The 19,758-nt window shown below is 46.1% G+C and overlaps 1 protein-coding gene across 1 annotated transcript in view; it reads right to left on the reverse strand.

Annotated features, from left to right (window-relative positions):
• The window catches only part of LOC126212702 (uncharacterized), a 901,304-nt gene that overhangs the window by 422,196 nt on the left and 459,350 nt on the right, over positions 1-19,758 (reverse strand). The gene's annotated exons all lie outside the window — the stretch shown is intronic.

Below are 19,758 nucleotides of genomic sequence, written 5' to 3' on the forward strand. Positions count from 1 at the left end.
AACTAAGAAATCTACAATTCATTAATACGAATTTTTTTTTTTGTAAAAAATGTTAATAAAAATGTTTTGTTTATTTATAGACGCAATCACATTCTTATGACACAGTCATAACCGGTTTCGGCCATACAATGAGCATCTTCAGATTATATAACAATACAAAAAAAATTATCTTAAAACCTAAATATAAGTGCAATATTTAACCGAGCTTATTAGTAATCTACTGAATTTATGCGAAATACATATAGTTCATATCTAAAGGCGGCATACACTGAACGTTGCGTTGTAGAACTAGCTATAAAATGTAAAACCCCGGACTTTTATAAATATAAAAATTTGTTAGATTTTGTTCCCTCTCAAAGAGAGCTAGTTTGACAACGTATGAACTTGTGTTCAATGTAGGCCGCCTTTAGATCTGAACTATATGTATTTCACATATCTGAACTATATGTATTTCGCATAAATTCAGTAGATTGCTAATAGGCCTGGCTAAATATTGCACTTATTTTTAGGTTTCAATATAACTTTTCTTTTGTATTGTTATAGAATCTGAAGATGGTCATTGTACGGCCGAAACCGGTTTATGACTGTGTCATAAGAATGTGATTGCGTCTATAAATAAACAAAAATTTTTTATAAAATAATCATTCACTAACTCCATTGACAAAATGTCGTTTTTTCCAAAGAGTAAGTACACAATGTAAAGACATTTTATCTCATTAAGGTTAGAAAGACTTGATTCAGAGATCGACTACTACATTTGTCTTTGCTGTTGGAGAATTAAGTCGCTTACATGTTCAGACCCATGAAGTAGCTGTTGTACGTATTTTCTGTTACAATATATGGTAAAAAGTGAATTTTTCCTCTTCTTATTCACCATATGGCTTTCTTTTGTCGTAACTGCGCACAGGCGGCCATTACGTAGACTTTGATTAAAATATTAAATATATCAGGCCCTCAACTTAACGTAATAAATACTTACACTGATAATAATTTTCAAGCACTAATATTCGTAAAATTAATTTTATCAGAATTTTTACGGAATTGCATGGATAGTAGGCAACAATTGCGCACAGGCGGCCATTGCGTGGAACTTGATTAAAATATGAAATATAAGGCCCTCAACATAATACTTTGAATACTGATGATAATTTTCAAGCACTAATATTTGGAAAGTTCATTTTATCAGAATTTTTACGGATTTGCTTCATGATATCCTTGAGTTTGTAGTTAAATTTATTTCTGTCAAGGAAATTCTTAATCTAAAATGAGGCCAGTGTGATAGCCATGAAATTATTCGTCGTGAGTGCAAATCTTTTCGCAACGTAGGTAGTTTTATCAGCACTCTCTTTGCAACCCACCAATTTAAGGGGCAGTAACAGTTATAATTTCACACTACTTGTGACTATCTTTCAGCTAGCCGCGAGTTAGGATAACGTAATTAAACAATTACAAGCATAACTGTACCCATTTTACTAACATTTGCGTGTGTGTAGGAACCTTTTTCTTGATTATGGTCGGCGTATATGTAAGCCACATTTACGACAGTGCAGAGTTATACGCGATGGCAAAAGCGTATTAAGTATCCTTTACCTTTGTCCCAATAATCGCGACCATATCTTTCATTAAAATCAAAACACTTTATGGGATACTTCCTAATATCGGGCAACAGCCTTGCTGCAGTGGACCCACTGGTTCCCGTGAGATCACCGAAGTCAAGCGCTGTTGGGTGTGGCCGGCACTTGGATGGGTGACCATCCAGGCCGCCATGCGCTGTTGCCATTTTTCTGGGTGCACTCAGCCTCGTGATGCCAATTGAGGAGCTACTCGACCGAATAGTAGCAGTCCGGTCAAAGAAAACCATCTTAATGACCGGGAGAGTGGTGTGCTGCCCACACGCCTCTCCTATACGCATCCTCACCTTAGGATGACACGGCGGTCGGATGGTCCCGATGGGCCACTTGTGGCCTGAAGCCGGAGTGCTTTTCCTAATATCGAGCCAGACCTGCTTTTGCCCGACCCGACGTAGTGTAGCAAATCCACGTTGTATCGACTCAGCAGATCGAAGTCCCCTCCAGAAATACGAGGTGCATTCAAGTTCTAAGGCCTCCGATTTTTTTCCTCCGGACTGGAAAGAGATAGAAACATGAGCATTGTTTTAAAATGAGGCCGCGTTCATTGTCAATACGTCCCAGAGATGGCAGCACCCTACGGCAGATGGAATTTTACTGCCAGTGGCGAGAATGAGAACTGTTTTAAATACTTAAAATGTCGACGTTTTCCTTACTTGAACAGTGTGCAATCATTCGTTTTCTGAATTTGCGTGGTGTGAAACCAATTGAAATTCATCGACAGTTGAAGGAGACATGTGGTGATGGAGTTATGGATCTGTCGAAAGTGCGTTTGTGGGTGCGACAGTTTAACGAAGGCAGAACATCGTGTGACGACAAACCGAAACAACCTCGGGCTCGCACAAGCCGGTCTGACGACACGATCGAGAAAGTGGAGAGAATTGTTTTGGGGGATCGCCGAATGACTGTCGAACAGATCGCCTCCAGAGTTGGCATTTCTGTGGGTTCTGTGCACTCAATCCTGCATGACGACCTGAAAATGCGAAAAGTGTCATCCAGGTGGGTGCCACGAATGCTGACGGACGACCACACGGCTGCCCGTGTGGCACGTTGCCGAGCAATGTTGACGCGCAACGACAGCACGAATGGGACTTTCTTTTCGTCCGTTGTGACAATGGATGAGACGTGGATGCCATTTTTCAATCCAGAAACAAAGCGCCAGTCAGCTCAATGGAAGCACACAGATTCACCGCCACCAGAAAAATTTCGGGTAACCGCCAGTGCTGAAAAAATGATGGTGTCCATGTTGTGGGACAGCGAGGGCGTAATCCTTACCCATTGCGTTCCAAAGGGCACTACGGTAACAGGTGCATCCTACGAAAATGTTTTGAAGAACAAATTCCTTCCTGCACTGCAACAAAAACGTCCGGGAAGGACTGCGCGTGTGCTGTTTCACCGAGACGACGCACCCGCACATCGAGCTAACGTTACGCAACAGTTTCTTCGTGATAACAACTTTGAAGTGATTCCTCGTGCTCCCTACTCAGCTGACCTGGCTCCTAGTGACTTTTTCCAACAATGAAAGACACTCTCCGTGGCCGCACATTCACCAGCCGTGCTGCTATTGCCTCAGCGATTTTCCAGTGGTCAAAACAGACTCCTTCGCCGCTGCCATGGAATCATGGCGTCAGCGTTGTGCAAAATGTGTACTTCTGCAGGGCGATTACGTCGAGAAGTAACGCCAGTTTCATCGATTTCGGGTGAGTAGTTAATTAGAAAAAAAATCGGAGGCCTTAGAACTTGAATGCACCTCGTACTCAGCCATGCTGCCTGCCTCTAAAGCTGTCTATAACGGCAAAAGTGTTCTCGATGCAGGATTTTGTGCACGAACTGACCTCTCTATTATGTCCCATAAATGTTCGATGGGATTCGTGTCGGGCGATCTGGGTGGCCAGATCATTCATTCGAATTATCCAGAATGTTCTTCAAACTAATCGCAAACGACTATTGCCTGTTGACATGAATTCATCATTTGGGAACAGGATGTCCATGAATGATTTCAGGTAGTCTCCAGATACTCAGCATAGCCCTTTCAAGTCAATGGTCAGTTCAGTTGGACCAGAGGACTCCGTCCATTCCTTGTAAACTCAGCCCACACCATTACGGAACCATCACCAACTTGCACAGTGCTTTGTTGACAAATTGGGATCTCCGCCACACTCGAACCCTACCATTAATTCTCATGCGGTCTAACGCACAGCTTTCTGGATTGAGAAGGAGCGCCTGGTCCCCAGCACTACTTGTGTCGACGTCTGGTGAGCCCGCCGGTCTGTGGATGGTTTTTAGGCGGTTTTCCATCTGCCTCGGCGAATGCTGGTTCGTTCGCCTTATTCCGCCACAGCTACACTATGTCGGCGATTGCTGGGCAAACAAGTTCTCCACTTACGTGTACACCACCATTACTCTACCACGCAAACATAGGTCTGGTGTGAGACGTTCCCTGGGGGGTCCACCAGGGGCCGAACCGCACAGTAACCCTGAAAGAGTGGTTCGGTGTGGGGCGGCGGAGGGGTGAAGTGGACTGGGGTAGTCGTCGTGGGGTTGTGGACCACTGCGGCTGCGGCGGGGACGGAGCCCCTCCGTCGTTTCTAGGCCCCCGGTTAACATACAATACGAGGGGGGACCCAAAATAAACCGGATGTTCTCATAAAAAATTTATTGGTGAACCTTTTTACAAAATTACTTCAGTCACCTTAAAAATACTCTCCATTACATGCGATGCACTTGTCAAGTCTCTTTTCCTACTGTTGGAAGCATGTTTGGAACTCATCAAGTTTGATATTGTCCAGTGCTCTTTGCGAATCTGTTTTTACCGCCTCCACATCGCCGTAACGCTCCCCGTTTAGCGTTTTTTTCATTCGTGGAAATAGGAAAAAGTCGCACGGGGCTAGGTCCGGCGAATACGGAGCGTGGGGAACGACAGACCACCTCTGAGGTGCCAAATAGTCGGTCACTCGTAAGGCCGTGTGTGCTGGAGCGTTGTCGTGATGCAGCAGAAACCAGTCACCTGATCGCCAAAGTTCCGGGCGTTTCCTCCTCACATCCTCTCAAGACGCCTTAAAACATCCAAATAAAAGTGCTGGTTAACAGTCTGGCCAGGGGGTACGAATTCCTGATGCACAATTCCACGAACATCAAAAAAGACCATAATCATCGTCTTCACATTTGACATCACTTGCCTCTCTTTTCTTGGACTGGGAGAGTTGGGAGTCCTCCACTGGCTCGACGCTTGCTCGGTTTCTGGGTCATACCCGTAACACCAACTCTCATCCCCTGTGATGACTTTGTTCAAGGATTTTGGATCACGTGCAGTCTCTGTTTTCAAGTCCTGACACACATTCATTCGGATGGTTTTTTGCTCCTGTTTGAGAAGGCGCGGAACAAATTTAGCAAATTTAGCAAATACTCACTCAAAATCCGCTGGCACGAGCTCCAATTGATACCTGTCTCTGCTGAAATTTGGTCGATCGTTTGGCGACGATCCTCGTTGATATTTTGGCGAACCTTTTCAGTGTTCTCCTCATTTCGCGATGTTGAAGGGCGTCCAGAACGAGCACGTTTAAAGCGTCCAAACCACTCGAAAACCTGTGTGCGGCTCATACAGGGTGTTTCAAAAATGACCGGTATATTTGAAACAGCAATAAAAACTAAACGAGCAGCGATAGAAATACACCGTTTGTTGCAATATGCTTGGGACAACAGTACATTTTCAGGCAGACAAACTTTCGAAATTACAGTAGTTACAATTGTCAACAACAGATGGCGCTGCGGTCTGGGAAACTCTATAGTACGATATTTTCCACATATCCACCATGCGTAGCAATAATATGGCGTAGTCTCTGAATGAAATTACCCGAAACCTTTGACAACGTGTCTGGCGGAATGGCTTCACATGCAGATGAGATGTACTGCTTCAGCTGTTCAATTGTTTCTGGATTCTGGCGGTACACCTGGTCTTTCAAGTGTCTCCACAGAAAGAAGTCACAGGGGTTCATGTCTGGCGAATAGGGAGGCCAATCCACGCCGCCTCCTGTATGTTTCGGATAGCCCAAAGCAATCACACGATCATCGAAATATTCATTCAGGAAATTAAAGACGTCGGCCGTGCGATGTGGCCGGGCACCATCTTGCATAAACCACGAGGTGTTCGCAGTGTCGTCTAAGGCAGTTTGTACCGCCACAAATTCACGAAGAATGTCCAGATAGCGTGATGCAGTAATCGTTTCGGATCTGAAAAATGGGCCAATGATTCCTTTGGAAGAAATGGCGGCCCAGACCAGTACTTTTTGAGGATGCAGGGACGATGGGACTGCAACATGGGGCTTTTCGGTTCCCCATATGCGCCAGTTCTGTTTATTGACGAAGCCGTCCAGGTAAAAATAAGCTTCGTCAGTAAACCACATGCTGCCCACATGCATATCGCCGTCATCAATCCTGTGCACTATATCGTTAGCGAATGTCTCTCGTGCAGCAATGGTAGCGGCGCTGAGGGGTTGCCGCGTTTGAATTTTGTACGGATAGAGGTGTAAACTCTGGCGCATGAGACGATACGTGGACGTTGGCGTCATTTGGACCGCAGCTGCAACACGGCGAACGGAAACCCGAGGCCGCTGTCGGATCACCAGCTGCACTAGCTGCGCGTTGCCCTCTGTGGTTGCCGTACGCGGTCGCCCTACCTTTCCAGCACGTTCATCCGTCACGTTCCCAGTCCGTTGAAATTTTTCAAACAGATCCTTTATTGTATCGCTTTTCGGTCCTTTGGTTACATTAAACCTCCGTTGAAAACGTCGTCTTGTTGCAACAACACTGTGTTCTAGGCGGTGGAATTCCAACACCAGAAAAATCCTCTGTTCTAAGGAATAAACCATGTTGTCTACAGCACACTTGCACGTTGTGAACAGCACACGCTTACAGCAGAAAGACGACGTACAGAATGGCGCACCCACAGACTGCGTTGTCTTCTATATCTTTCACATACTTGCAGCGCCATCTGTTGTTGAAAATTGTAACTACTGTAATTTCGAAAGTTTGTCTGCCTGAAAATGTACTGTTGTCCCAAGCATATTGCAACAAACGGTGTATTTCTATCGCTGCTCGTTTAGTTTTTATTGCCGTTTCAAATATACCGGTCATTTTTGAAACACTGTAGCTTCCTGAAGCATTTGGTGTGTCTCCGTTGCAGTTTTTTTAAAGCAGGAAACAAAATTTCACACACACTCTTTGTTCTTTTAAAGTTGCTATAGCGACCTTGCAGAGGTAACCCGCCAACAGTCAGAGAAACACGATTAGTCCACTCAAATAGCAGATATACCTTGTAAAAGGTGGGTAGAAGAGTTTATTTTTTCCAACTCGTTCATAATGTTGGAAAGATTAGAAAACCGAGTATTGCCAACAAAATTTCGCTTGGGAAAACTTTCTGCAGTCAAAGAACTTGGAAAATTTCGGCCTTTTATCAGTTTTTTCAAAATGTCACAGTTTTTTTGCTCCTATCGCTTTAACGTCTAGTTTCTTTTTTAAAGAGCAAAAATTCTCTACAAATTTGATTCTTGCTATTTTTTTCTAGTCCCAATATCTAAGGCGCTACAGCGCCTAAAAATACCAATTTTTTACAGCGCCTCAAAAAATACCAATTTTTCAAATTTTGAGCATACACAAATAACAGTGTTCAAAAATTAGGTAATTTGCCACTTTGCTCGAAATTTTTAAAAAATTGGTATTATTTGACGTGCTGTAGCTCCTTAGATCCTGGGAGTAGAAAAAAATGGTAAAAATCAAATTTGTAGAGAATTTTGTGCTCTTTAAAAAAGAAAATAGACGTCAAAGCGATAGGAGCCAATGAAAATGAGATATTTTGAAAAACTGAAAAAAGTCCGAAATTTTCAAAGTTTTTTGACTGCAGAAAGTCTTCCCAAGAGAAACTTTGTTGGCAAAACTTGGTTTTCTAACTTTTCCAACAATATGAACGAGTTAAAAAAATAAAATCTTCTGCCCCACCTTTTGCAAGGTACAGGCTTTTTTTCTGACAGTTTCACTGGACTAAATACCACACTAGCGCGTTCCGCTCTACACTGACGCCGTCTGCACAGCTGTTTCATGAAGGTCTCTACTGACACCATCTAGCGTGAGAACCCTGCACTACGTCTACGAGTGGCAGCGCTCTCGGAGTCCTGTTTCTTTTGGGTCCCCCCTCGTACAATACCATTAACTCTTACCAAATGAAATCGGGACTCATCTGACAAGGCTACGGTTTTCCAGTCGTCTAGGTTCCAACCGATATGGTGACACAAGCCCAGGAGATGCGCTGCAAGGGATGTCGTGGTCTTAAGAAAGTCACTTGCATCGGTCATCTGCTACAGTAGCTCACTAAAGCTAAATTTGTCCGCACTGTCCTAGCAGATACGTCCGTCGTACATCCCGCATTGATTTCTGTGGTTATTTCACGCAGTGTTGCTTGTCTGTTAGCACCGACAACTCTGTATAAACGCCGCTGCTCTGGGTCGTTAAGTGAAGTCCGTCGGCCATTGTGAGCTCCGTGGTGAGAGGTAATGCCTCATATTTGGCATTCTCGGCACACTTTTGACACTGTGGATCTCGGAGTATTGAATTCCCAAACGATTTCCCTAGCTCCAACAACTGTCTTGAGCACCTAAATCGACAGCCAACGGGCAATGGAAATATTTTAGATCTGGTAGCCACGAACAGACCAGACCTCATCGACGGTGTCAATGTTGAGACAGGGATTAGTGATCATGATGTTGTCATTACGACTATGGTTACGAAAGTTAAAAAGTCAGTCAAGAAGGCTAGCAGAGTATTCTTACTAGAAAGAGCAGATAAGCAGTTGTTAACATCTCACTTCATTAACATCGACTTCATTTACTTCCGGTCCGATGGACGTGGAAGAATTATGGGCAAATTTTAAACACATTGTAAATCACGCATTGGACAAGTATGCGCCGAAAAAGTGGGTTACGGACGGAAAGGACCCACCGTGGTTTAACAGCGCAATTCGGAGAATGCTCAGGAAGCAAAGGCAGTTGCATTCGCGGTACAAGAAAGATAGGGAGAATGAGGACAGGCAAAAGTTAGCAGAGATTCGTGCTGCTGTAAAAAGAGCAATGCGCGAAGCATAGAACCACTACCACAGTCATACCTTAGCAAAAGATCTTGCTGAAAACCCAAGGAAATTCTGGTCTTACGTAAAATCGGTAAGCGGGTCGAAGGCTTCCATCCAGTCACTCACTGATCAGTCTGGCCTGGCAACGGAAGACGGCAAAACGAAAGTTGAAATTTTAAATTTAGCATTTGAGAAATCTTTCACGCAGGAGGATCGTACAAACATACCGCCGTTTGAGTCTCGTACAGATTCCCGTATGGAGGACTTAGTGATAGACATCCCTGGGGTTGTGAAGCAGCTGAATGGGTTGAAAATAAATAAATCGCCAGGTCCTGATGGGATTCCAATTCTGTTTTACAGAGAGTACTCTACTGCATTGGCTCCTTACTCAGCTTGCCCAACGTAAAGTCCCGAGTGACTGGAAAAAAGCGCAGGTGACGCCTGTATATAAGAAGGGTAGAAGGACGGATCCTCAAAATTACAGACCAATATCCTTAAATCGGTTTGTTGCGTGATTCTCGATCATAGTCTCAGTTCGAATATAATGAATTTCCTTGAGACAGAGAAGTTGCTTTCCATGCATCAACACAGTTTTAGAAAGCATCGCTCCTGCGAAACGCAACTCGCCCTTTTTTCACACGATATCTTGCGAACCGTGGATAAAGGGAATCAGACGGATGCCATATTCCTTGACTTCCGGAAAGCGTTTGACTCGGTGCCCCACTGCAGACTCCTAACTAAGGTACGAGCATAAGGGATTGGTTCCCGAGTATGTGAGTGGCTCGAAGACTTAAGTAATAGAACCCAGTACGTTGTCCTCGATGCTGAGTGCCCCAGGGAAGTGTGGTAGGTCCGCTGTTGTTTTCTATCTACATAAATGATCTTTTGGATAGGGTGGATAGAAATGTGTGGCTCTTTGCTGATGATGCTGTGGTGTACGGGAAGGTGTCGTCGTTGAGTGGCTGTAGGAGGAAACAAGATGACTTGGACAGAATTTGTGACTGGTGTAAAGAATGGCAGCTAACTCTAAATATAGATAAATGTAAGTTAATGCAGATGAATAGGAAAAAGAATCCCGTAATGTTTGAATACTCCATTAGTAGTGTAGCGCTTGATACAGTCACATCGATTAAATATTGGGGCGTAACACTGCAGAGCGATATGGAGTGGGACAAGAATGTAATGGCAGTTGTGGGGAAGGCGGATAGTCGTCTTCGGTTCATTGGTAGAATTTTGGGAAGATATGGTTCATCTGTAAAGGAGACCGCTCATAAAAGACTAATACGACCTATTCTTGAGTGCTGCTGCGTTTGGGATCCCTATCAAGTCGGATTGAGGGAGGACATAGAAGCAATTCAGAGGCGGGCTGCTAGATTTGTTACTGGTAGGTTTGATCATCACGCGAGTGTTATGGAAATGCTTCAGGAACTCGGGTGGGAGTCTCTGGAGGAAAGGAGGCGTTCTTTTCGTGAATCGCTACTGAGGAAATTTAGAGAACCAGCATTTGAGGCTGACTGCAGTACAATTTTACTGCCGCCAACTTACATTTCGCGGGAAGACCACAAAGATAAGATAAGAGAGATTAGGGCTCGTACAGAGGCATATAGGCAGCCATTTTTCCCTCGTTCTGGTTGGGAGTGGAACAGGGAGAGAAGATGCTAGTTGTGGTACGAGGTACCTTCCCCTATGCACCGTATGGTGTATTGCGGAGTATGTATGTAGATGTAGAAGAACCACTCCGCGTTCAAAACCTGTTAATTCCCATCGTACGGCCATAACTAAATGTGTCCAAATGTGTGTGAAATCTCATGGGACTTAACTGCTAAGGTCATCAGTCCCTAAGCTTACACACTGCTTAACCTAAATTATCCTGAGGACGAACACACACACTCATGCCCGAGGGAGGACTCGAACCTCCGCCGGGATCAGCCGCACAGTCCATGACTGCAGCGCCCTAGGCCGCTCGGCTAATCCCTCGCGGCACAGCCATAACTACATTGGGAACCTTTTCACACGAATCTCCTGAGTACAAATGACACCTTGGGTATTGCACTGCCTTTTTATACCTTGTGTACGCGATAACCGCCATTGTTTATGTGCATGTCGGCGTCCCATGGCTTCTGTCATCTCAATGTAATCTCCCCATCCAATCATCGGCATTCGTCTGTAGTACCACATTTCAAACGACTGAATTGTGCTCGTGTCTGAACTATGTATCGTCACGTTTCACTTCCGTGTGTAAGTAATGGGCGTAGTGACCTGATTTTGGCTATTAAGAAACGAGCAACTTAATACTGTTACGCAGTTAAGTGTAGCCTACAGTACGAGCTATCAAGAGCAGGTTTGTTTACAGTCTTAGTGGTTCAAATGGCTCTGTTCACTATGGGACTTAACATCTGAGGTCATCAGTCCCCTAGAACTTACAATTACTTAAACCTAACTAACCTAAGGACATCACACACCACCAGCCCAAGGCAGGATTCGGACCTGCGACCGTAGCAGTCTCGCGGTTCCGGACTGAAGCGTCTAGAACCGCACGGCCACCGAACAGTGCTAACGGAGTCTTGTTCACCGGTAAAAAAAATGGTTCAAATGGCTCTGAGCACTATGGGACTTAACATCTGTGGTCATCAGTCCCCTAGAACTTAGAACTACTTAAACCTAACTAACCTAAGGACATCACACACATCCATGCCCGAGGCAGGATTCGAACCTGCGACCGTAGCAGTCGCGCGGTTCCGGACTGAAGCGCCTAGAAACGCACGGCCACCGCGGCCGGCTGTTCACCGGTAGTTTTCACATTTGCTCACGTTAATGAACACAGAAAATCAAAATGTTGTTGGTGGGGTTGGTTGCATAGGGTGACACTTTTAGCCGTTCACCAGTATACAGGGTGATTTCCTGACGATGTTACAAACTTTCAGCGACGATGGAGAATGTATCAATTTGACGTAAGCGTCCGTGTACCGGAAACGAACGAGTCAAAAGTTATGAGCGAAAACCGTTCCGATATCTCTGACTGTGGAATACGTGTATTGGTAATGTCGTTACTAAGAATGTAGGGGAGGTAACTCCCAGAGGTGGTGGTAGTATGGACCGAAACAAGTGAAAAAGTCCAGCAAACAGGTACTGAAAACTTATGAGCACACGTTCATCTTGCGTAGGGTGAAACACATCTCTTCTACTGAAGACGCCCCCATAACTCTTTTTATACGTATGCCCTTCGGAGCCCTTGTTTAGTGAACATTTCTTTCTTACTTTAGTCCCTACAACCATGTAAACCAAAGAGCCTGAAGTAGATGTGTTTCGGAGTACTGAATATGAACAAGTATGCATTCGAGACACCTTTTCCGTGTTGTTTTGGTGCGTCCTACCGCCTCTGAAAGTTGCCTACCCTTCAGACTTAGCAATAACAGTAGCGCCATATGTATTCCACTTTCAGAAGTATCAGAACAAATTTCGTTTGTTAACTTTCGACTCTGTCGGTTTGCAGACAAGGGACTCTTACATGCAACTGATACATTCATATTTCTCCATCGTCTCTGAAAGGTTGTAACCTCATCACGGAATCACCGTTATATTCCTGTACAATGACGCAAAGTAATTCGACTACAATTCTTTACCCGTGTTTTACTTTATCAAAAATGGTACAAATGGCTCTGAGCACTATGCGACTTAACTTCTGAGGTCATCAGTCGCCTACAACTTAGAACTAATTAAACCTAACTAACCTAAGGACATCACACACATCCATGCCCGAGGCAGAATTCGAACCTGCGACCGTAGCGGTCGCTGGACTCCGGACTGTAGCGCCTAGAACCGCACGGCCACTCCGGCCAGCCTTTACTTTATCCGATTATCATATTAATAACCTATTTTCAAGACTATTCTTTTCCCGTGGTCGAAAAGAAACACAAATAATCAATCACTGGAAGTTCAATTATTAATTAAAAATTAACTCTTATTATTTCCAGCACGCAGAGTTAAATATTCTGTAATCCCATCACCGAATTGCACTCTTCAGTAGTTTTCTCGTAAGGGTATTTCAAAGTCCTTGAAGTCCCATGCTGCGTGTAAAAAAGACAGATATAGTCTTACATCCCCCATTCCCCTGTACAATAGTGCTACTCCGTGCCGTGGTACGTAAGACAGTATGCCTAGAAAACGCTGCCAGCTATAGAATACTGAAAGCAGCTATTGTGTCTGATACTTCCCTCGCGAGCATTTTAGCACAATGGGAGCAACACCGCATTAATCTTCATTTTCGCCCCACAACTGTCGCGGATAATTCACGTTCTTGCTCGCGCGTTGGCTACATAGGTTACAGATCAATAGCTCTAGACATGAACGGACTATTTGCAGACTTTAAAAGATAATAGAGTGTTGCTTTGCAGTTAACAAGTAAATGAGTCTATTCACAGGGGTGCGCATAATGACCAGGGCGGGCATAAATCGGCATTCGAATTAGTGAGCTCGCACGCAGGAGCAACCGTACGGAAACTGCATGGTGGTTATCTACATCTACATCTACATAGGTACTCCACAAGACACCGTAAGGTGCATGTCGGATAGTGTATCACTACTTGTCACTTCACTTTCTGTTCCACTTGCGAACACAGCGAAGGAAAACGACTGTCTATATGCCTCCGTATGAGACCTAATTTCTCGTACCTTATCTTTCTGGCACTTACATGCAGTGTATGTTGGCAGCAGTAGGATCGTTTGGCAGTAAACTTCAAATTTTCTCGATAGTGTTTCCGAAAAGAACTCCGCATTCCCTCCAGGGATTCCCATTCGAGTTGCCTACCGGTGACAAATCCAGCAGCCCGCCTCTGAATTGCTTCGATGTCTTCCTTAAATCCGACCTGGTACGGATCCCAAACTCTCGAGCAGTACTCAAGAACTGGTCGCACTAGCGTCCTATGTGTGGTTCCTTCAATCCGACCTGGTACAGATCCCAAACTCTCGAGCAGTACTCAAGAACTGGTCGCAGTAGCGTCCTATGTGTGGTACCATCAATCCGACCTGGTACGGATCCCAAACTCTCGAGCAGTACTCAAGAACTGGTCGCACTAGCGTCCTATGTGTGGTACCATCAATCCGACCTGGTATGGATCCCAAACTCTCGAGCAGTACTCAAGAACAGGTCGCACTAGCGTCCTATGTGTGGTTCCTTCAATCCGACCTGGTACAGATCCCAAACTCTCGAGCAGTGCTCAAGAACTGGTCGCAGTAGCGTCCTATGTGTGGTACCATCAATCCGACCTGGTATGGATCCCAAACTCTCGAGCAGTACTCAAGAACTGGTCGCACTAGCGTCCTATGTGTGGTTCCTTCAATCCGACCTGGTACAGATCCTAAACTCTCGAGCAGTACTCAAGAACTGGTCGCAGTAGCGTCCTATGTGTGGTACCATCAATCCGACCTGGTATTGATCCCAAACTCTCGAGCAGTACTCAAGAACTGGTTGCACTAGCGTCCTATGTGTGGTTCCTTCAATCTGACCTGGTATGGATCCCAAACTCTCGAACAGTACTCAAGAACTGGTCGCACTAGCGTCCTATGGCTCTGAGCACTATGGGACTTAGCAGCTATGGTCATCAGCCCCTAGAACTTAGAACAAACCTAACTAACCCAAGGACATCACACAACACCCAGTCATCACGAGGCAGAGAAAATCCCTGACCCCGCCGGGAATTGAACCCGGGAACCCGGAGCGTCCTATGTGTGGTTCCATTAATCCGACCTGGTATGGATCCCAGACTCTCGAGCAGTACTCAAGAACTGGTCGCAATAGCGTCCTATGTGTGGCTCCATCAATCCGACCTGGTATGGATCCCAAACTCTCGAGCAGTACTCAAGAACTGGTCGCACTAGCGGCCTATGTGTGGTTCCTTCAATCCCACCTGGTACAGATCCCAAACTCTCGAGTAGTACTCAAGAACTGGTCGCACTAGCGTCCTATGGCTCTGAGCACTATGGGACTTAGCAGCTATGGTCATCAGCCCCTAGAACTTAGAACTACTCAAACCTAACGAACCCAAGGACATCACACAACACACAGTCATCACGAGGCAGAGAAAATCCCTGACCCCGACGGGAATCGAACCCGGGAACCAGGAGCGTCCTATGTGTGATTCCATTAATCCGACCTGGTATGGATCCCAAACTCTCGAGCAGTACTCAAGAACTGGTCGCACTAGCATCCTATGTGTGGCTCCATCAATCCGACCTAGTATGGATCCCAAACTCTCGAGCAGTACTCAAGAACTGGTCGCACTAGCGTCCTATGTGAGGTGCCAACAATCTGGCCTGGTACAGATCCCAAACTCTCGAGCAGTACTCAAGAACTGGTCGCACTAGCGTCCTATGTGTGGCTCCATCAATCCGACCTAGTATTGATCCCAAACTCTCGAGCAGTACTCAAGAACTGGTCGCACTAGCGTCGTATGTGAGGTGCCAACAATCTGGCCTGGTACAGATCCCAAACTCTCGAGCAGTACTCAAGAACTGGTCGCACTAGCGTCCTATGTGTGGCTCCATCAATCCGACCTAGTATGGATCCCAAACTCTCGAGCAGTACTCAAGAACTGGTCGCACTAGCGTCCTATGTGTGGCTCCATCAATCCGACCTAGTATGGATCCCAAACTCTCGAGCAGTACTCAAGAACTGGTCGCACTAGCGTCCTATGTGAGGTGCCAACAATCTGGCCTGGTACAGATCCCAAACTCTCGAGCAGTACTCAAGAACTGATTGCACTAGCGTCCTATGTGTGGTTCCATTAATCCGACCTGGTATGGATCCCAAACTCTCGAGCAGTACTCAAGAACCGATTGCACTAGCGTCCTATGTGTGGCTCCATCAATCCGACCTAGTATGGATCCCAAACTCTCGAGCAGTACTCAAGAACTGGTCGCACTAGCGTCCTATGTGAGGTGCCAACAATCTGGCCTGGTACAGATCCCAAACTCTCGAGCAGTACTCAAGAACTGGTCGCACTAGCGTCCTATGTGTGGCTCCATCAATCCGACCTAGTATGGATCCCAAACTCTCGAGCAGTACTCAAGAACTGGTCGCACTAGCGTCCTATGTGAGGTGCCAACAATCTGGCCTGGTACAGATCCCAAACTCTCGAGCAGTACTCAAGAACTGATTGCACTAGCGTCCTATGTGTGGTTCCATTAATCCGACCTGGTATGGATCCCAAACTCTCGAGCAGTACTCAAGAACCGATTGCACTAGTGTCCTATCTGTGGTTCCTTCAATCCGACATAGTATGGATCCCAATGAGTCCAGCAGCACTGAAGAATAGGTCGTACCACAGTCCAATATACGGTCTCCTTTACAGGTGAACACTCTTCTCCCAATAAACCGAAGACGATCATTCGCGTTTCCTACCACAGTTCTCACATGATCTTTCCACCTCAAATCGCTTTGTAACGCTACACCGAGATATTTAAACGACTTGACTGTATCACGCAGGACAGTAGTAATACTGTATACGGGAAATTACAGGTTTCATCTTCCTACTGATCAGCATTAACTTAGATTTTTCCACATTTAGGGTTAGCTGCCATTCATCGCACCAACTGGAAAATTTGTCTAAGTCGTATTTTATGTTCCTACAGACACTCAATTTCGACACCTTACCCTACACCAACACCTTTGTGAACTTATCATTTCTGAGAACGCATGCTGTTACAGCGTGATTACCTGTAAATACCACATTAATGCAATAAATACTCAAAATTATGTCCGTCAACCTCATTGCATTTGGCAATACGAGTAATGACATTCCTCTCAACAGCGAGTAGTTTGCTTCCTTAATGTTCGCACATACATTGACAATGCGCTGCCGCATGTTGTCAGGCGTTGTCGGTGGATCACGATAGCAAATATCCTTCAACTTTCCCCACAGAAAGAAATCCGGGGACGTCAGATCCGGTGAACGTGCGAGCCACAGTATGGTGCTTCGACGACCAATCCACCTGTCACGAAATATGCTATTCAATACAGCTTCAACCGCACGCGAGATGTGCCGGACATCCATCATGTTGGAAGTACATCACCATTCTGTCATGCAGTGAAAAATCTTGTAGTAACATCGGTACAACATTACGTAGGAAATCAGCATACATTGCACCATTTAGATTGCCATCGATAAAATGGAGGCCAATTATCCTTCCTCCCATAATGCCGCACCATACATTAACACGCCAAGGTCGCTGAAGTTCAACTTGTCGCAGCCAACGTGGATTTTCCGTTGCCCAATAGTGCCAATCATGTCGGTTTACGTTACCGCTGTTGGTGAATGACGCTGCGTCGCTAAATAGAACGCGTGCAAAAAATCTGTCATCGTCCCGTAATTTCTCTTGTGCCCAGTGGTAGAACTGTACAGAACATTCAAAGTCGTCGCCATGCAATTCCTAGTGCATAGAAATACGGTACGGGTGCAATCGATGTTGATGTAGCATTCTCAACACAGACGTTTTTGAGATTCCCGATACCCGGGCAATTTGTCTGTCACTGATGCGCAGATTAGCCGCGACAGCAGCTAAAACACCTACTTGGGCATCATCATTTGTTGCAGGTCGTGGTCGACGCTTCACATGTGGCTGAACACTTCCTGTTTCCTTAAATAACGTAACTATCCGGCGAACGGTCCGGACACTTGGATGATGTCGTCCAGGATACCGAGCAGCACACATAGCACACGCCCGTTGGACATTTTGATCACAATAGCCATACATCAACACGATATCGACCTTTTCTGCAATTGGTAAACAGTCCATTTTAACACGGGTAATGTATCACGAAGCAAATACCGTCCGCACTGGCGGAATGTTACGTGATACCACGTACTTATACGTTTGTGACTATTACAGCGTGATCTATCACAAAGCGAAAAATGTGGTCCAACTAAAACATTCATATTTCTTTACGTACTACACGAATATGTAATAAAAAGTGTTCCCATTTAAAAGAACGCAGTTGATATCCGTTTGACCTATGGCAGCGCCATCTAACGGGGCAACCATAGCGCCATCTGGTTTCGCACTTCAAGCTAGACGAGTTTCGTTCTTTGTAGTTTTTTCGTTTGATGCTTATTTCGTGAGACATTTGGCCCGGTCACGAACAATGGACCACCCTGTATAAGGTGCGACGACTAAAGATCAGTTCGTTCACGGTGCATGCACGCCAAGTCCGATCGCTTCCGGGAATCCCAAATGGCGAAAAGGGGTTTCATGGGTGAGTGACGCTACGCTAGTTGCGTCAACTAGCTACGGAGTTTGGGTCGTATGAGAAGTGAGCTCCGATGACCGATTGTGTCTAAGCGACCGCTCGCGTTAAGTAGGAGATGGACCACCCTTTATAAGGTGCGACGACTAAAGATCAGTTCGTTCACGGTGGATGCACGCCAAGTCCGATCGCTTCCAGGAATCCCAAATGGCGAAAAAGTGTTTCATGGGTGAGTGACGCTACGCTAGTAGCGTGAACTAGCTGGGAGTTTGGGTCGTATGGGGAGTGTGCTCGGATGACCGATTGTGTCTAAGCGACCGCTCGCGTTAAGTAGGAGATGGACCACCCTGTATAAGGTGCGACGACTAAAGATCAGTTCGTTCACGGTGGATGCACGCCAAGTCCGATCGCTTCCAGGAATCCCAAATGGCGAAAAAGTGTTTCATGGGTGAGTGACGCTACGCTAGTAGCGTGAACAAGCTGGGAGTTTGGGTCGTATGGGGAGTGTGCTCGGATGACCGATTGTGTCTAAGCGACCGCTCGCGTTAAGTAGGAGATGGACCACCCTGTATAAGGTGCGACGACTAAAGATCAGTTCGTTCACGGTGGATGCACGCCAAGTCCGATCGCTTCCAGGAATCCCAAATGGCGAAAAAGTGTTTCATGGGTGAGTGACGCTACGCTAGTAGCGTGAACTAGCTGGGAGTTTGGGTCGTATGGGGAGTGTGCTCGGATGACCGATTGTGTCTAAGCGACCGCTCGCGTTAAGTAGGAGATGGACCACCCTGTATAAGGTGCGACGACTAAAGATCAGTTCGTTCACGGTGGATGCACGCCAAGTCCGATCGCTTCCAGGAATCCCAAATGGCGAAAAAGTGTTTCATGGGTGAGTGACGCTACGCTAGTAGCGTGAACTAGCTGGGAGTTTGGGTCGTATGGGGAGTGTGCTCGGATGACCGATTGTGTCTAAGCGACCGCTCGCGTTAAGTAGGAGATGGACCACCCTGTATAAGGTGCGACGACTAAAGATCAGTTCGTTCACGGTGGATGCACGCCAAGTCCGATCGCTTCCAGGAATCCCAAATGGCGAAAAAGTGTTTCATGGGTGAGTGACGCTACGCTAGTAGCGTGAACTAGCTGGGAGTTTGGGTCGTATGGGGAGTGTGCTCGGATGACCGATTGTGTCTAAGCGACCGCTCGCGTTAAGTAGGAGATGGACCACCCTGTATAAGGTGCGACGACTAAAGATCAGTTCGTTCACGGTGGATGCACGCCAAGTCCGATCGCTTCCAGGAATCCCAAATGGCGAAAAAGGGTTTCATGGGTGAGTGACGCTACGCTAGTAGCGTGAACTAGCTGGGAGTTTGGGTCGTATGGGGAGTGTGCTCGGATGACCGATTGTGTCTAAGCGACCGCTCGCGTTAAGTAGGAGATGGACCACCCTGTATAAGGTGCGACGACTAAAGATCAGTTCGTTCACGGTGGATGCACGCCAAGTCCGATCGCTTCCAGGAATCCCAAATGGCGAAAAAGGGTTTCATGGGTGAGTGACGCTACGCTAGTAGCGTGAACTAGCTGGGAGTTTGGGTCGTATGGGGAGTGTGCTCGGATGACCGATTCTGTCTAAGCGACCGCTCGCGTTAAGTAGGAGATGGACCACCCTGTATAAGGTGCGACGACTAAAGATCAGTTCGTTCACGGTGGATGCACGCCAAGTCCGATCGCTTCCAGGAATCCCAAATGGCGAAAAAGTGTTTCATGGGTGAGTGACG

Source organism: Schistocerca nitens, chromosome 11 (genome assembly GCF_023898315.1).
Source record: "Schistocerca nitens isolate TAMUIC-IGC-003100 chromosome 11, iqSchNite1.1, whole genome shotgun sequence".
NCBI lineage: Eukaryota > Metazoa > Arthropoda > Insecta > Orthoptera > Acrididae > Schistocerca > Schistocerca nitens.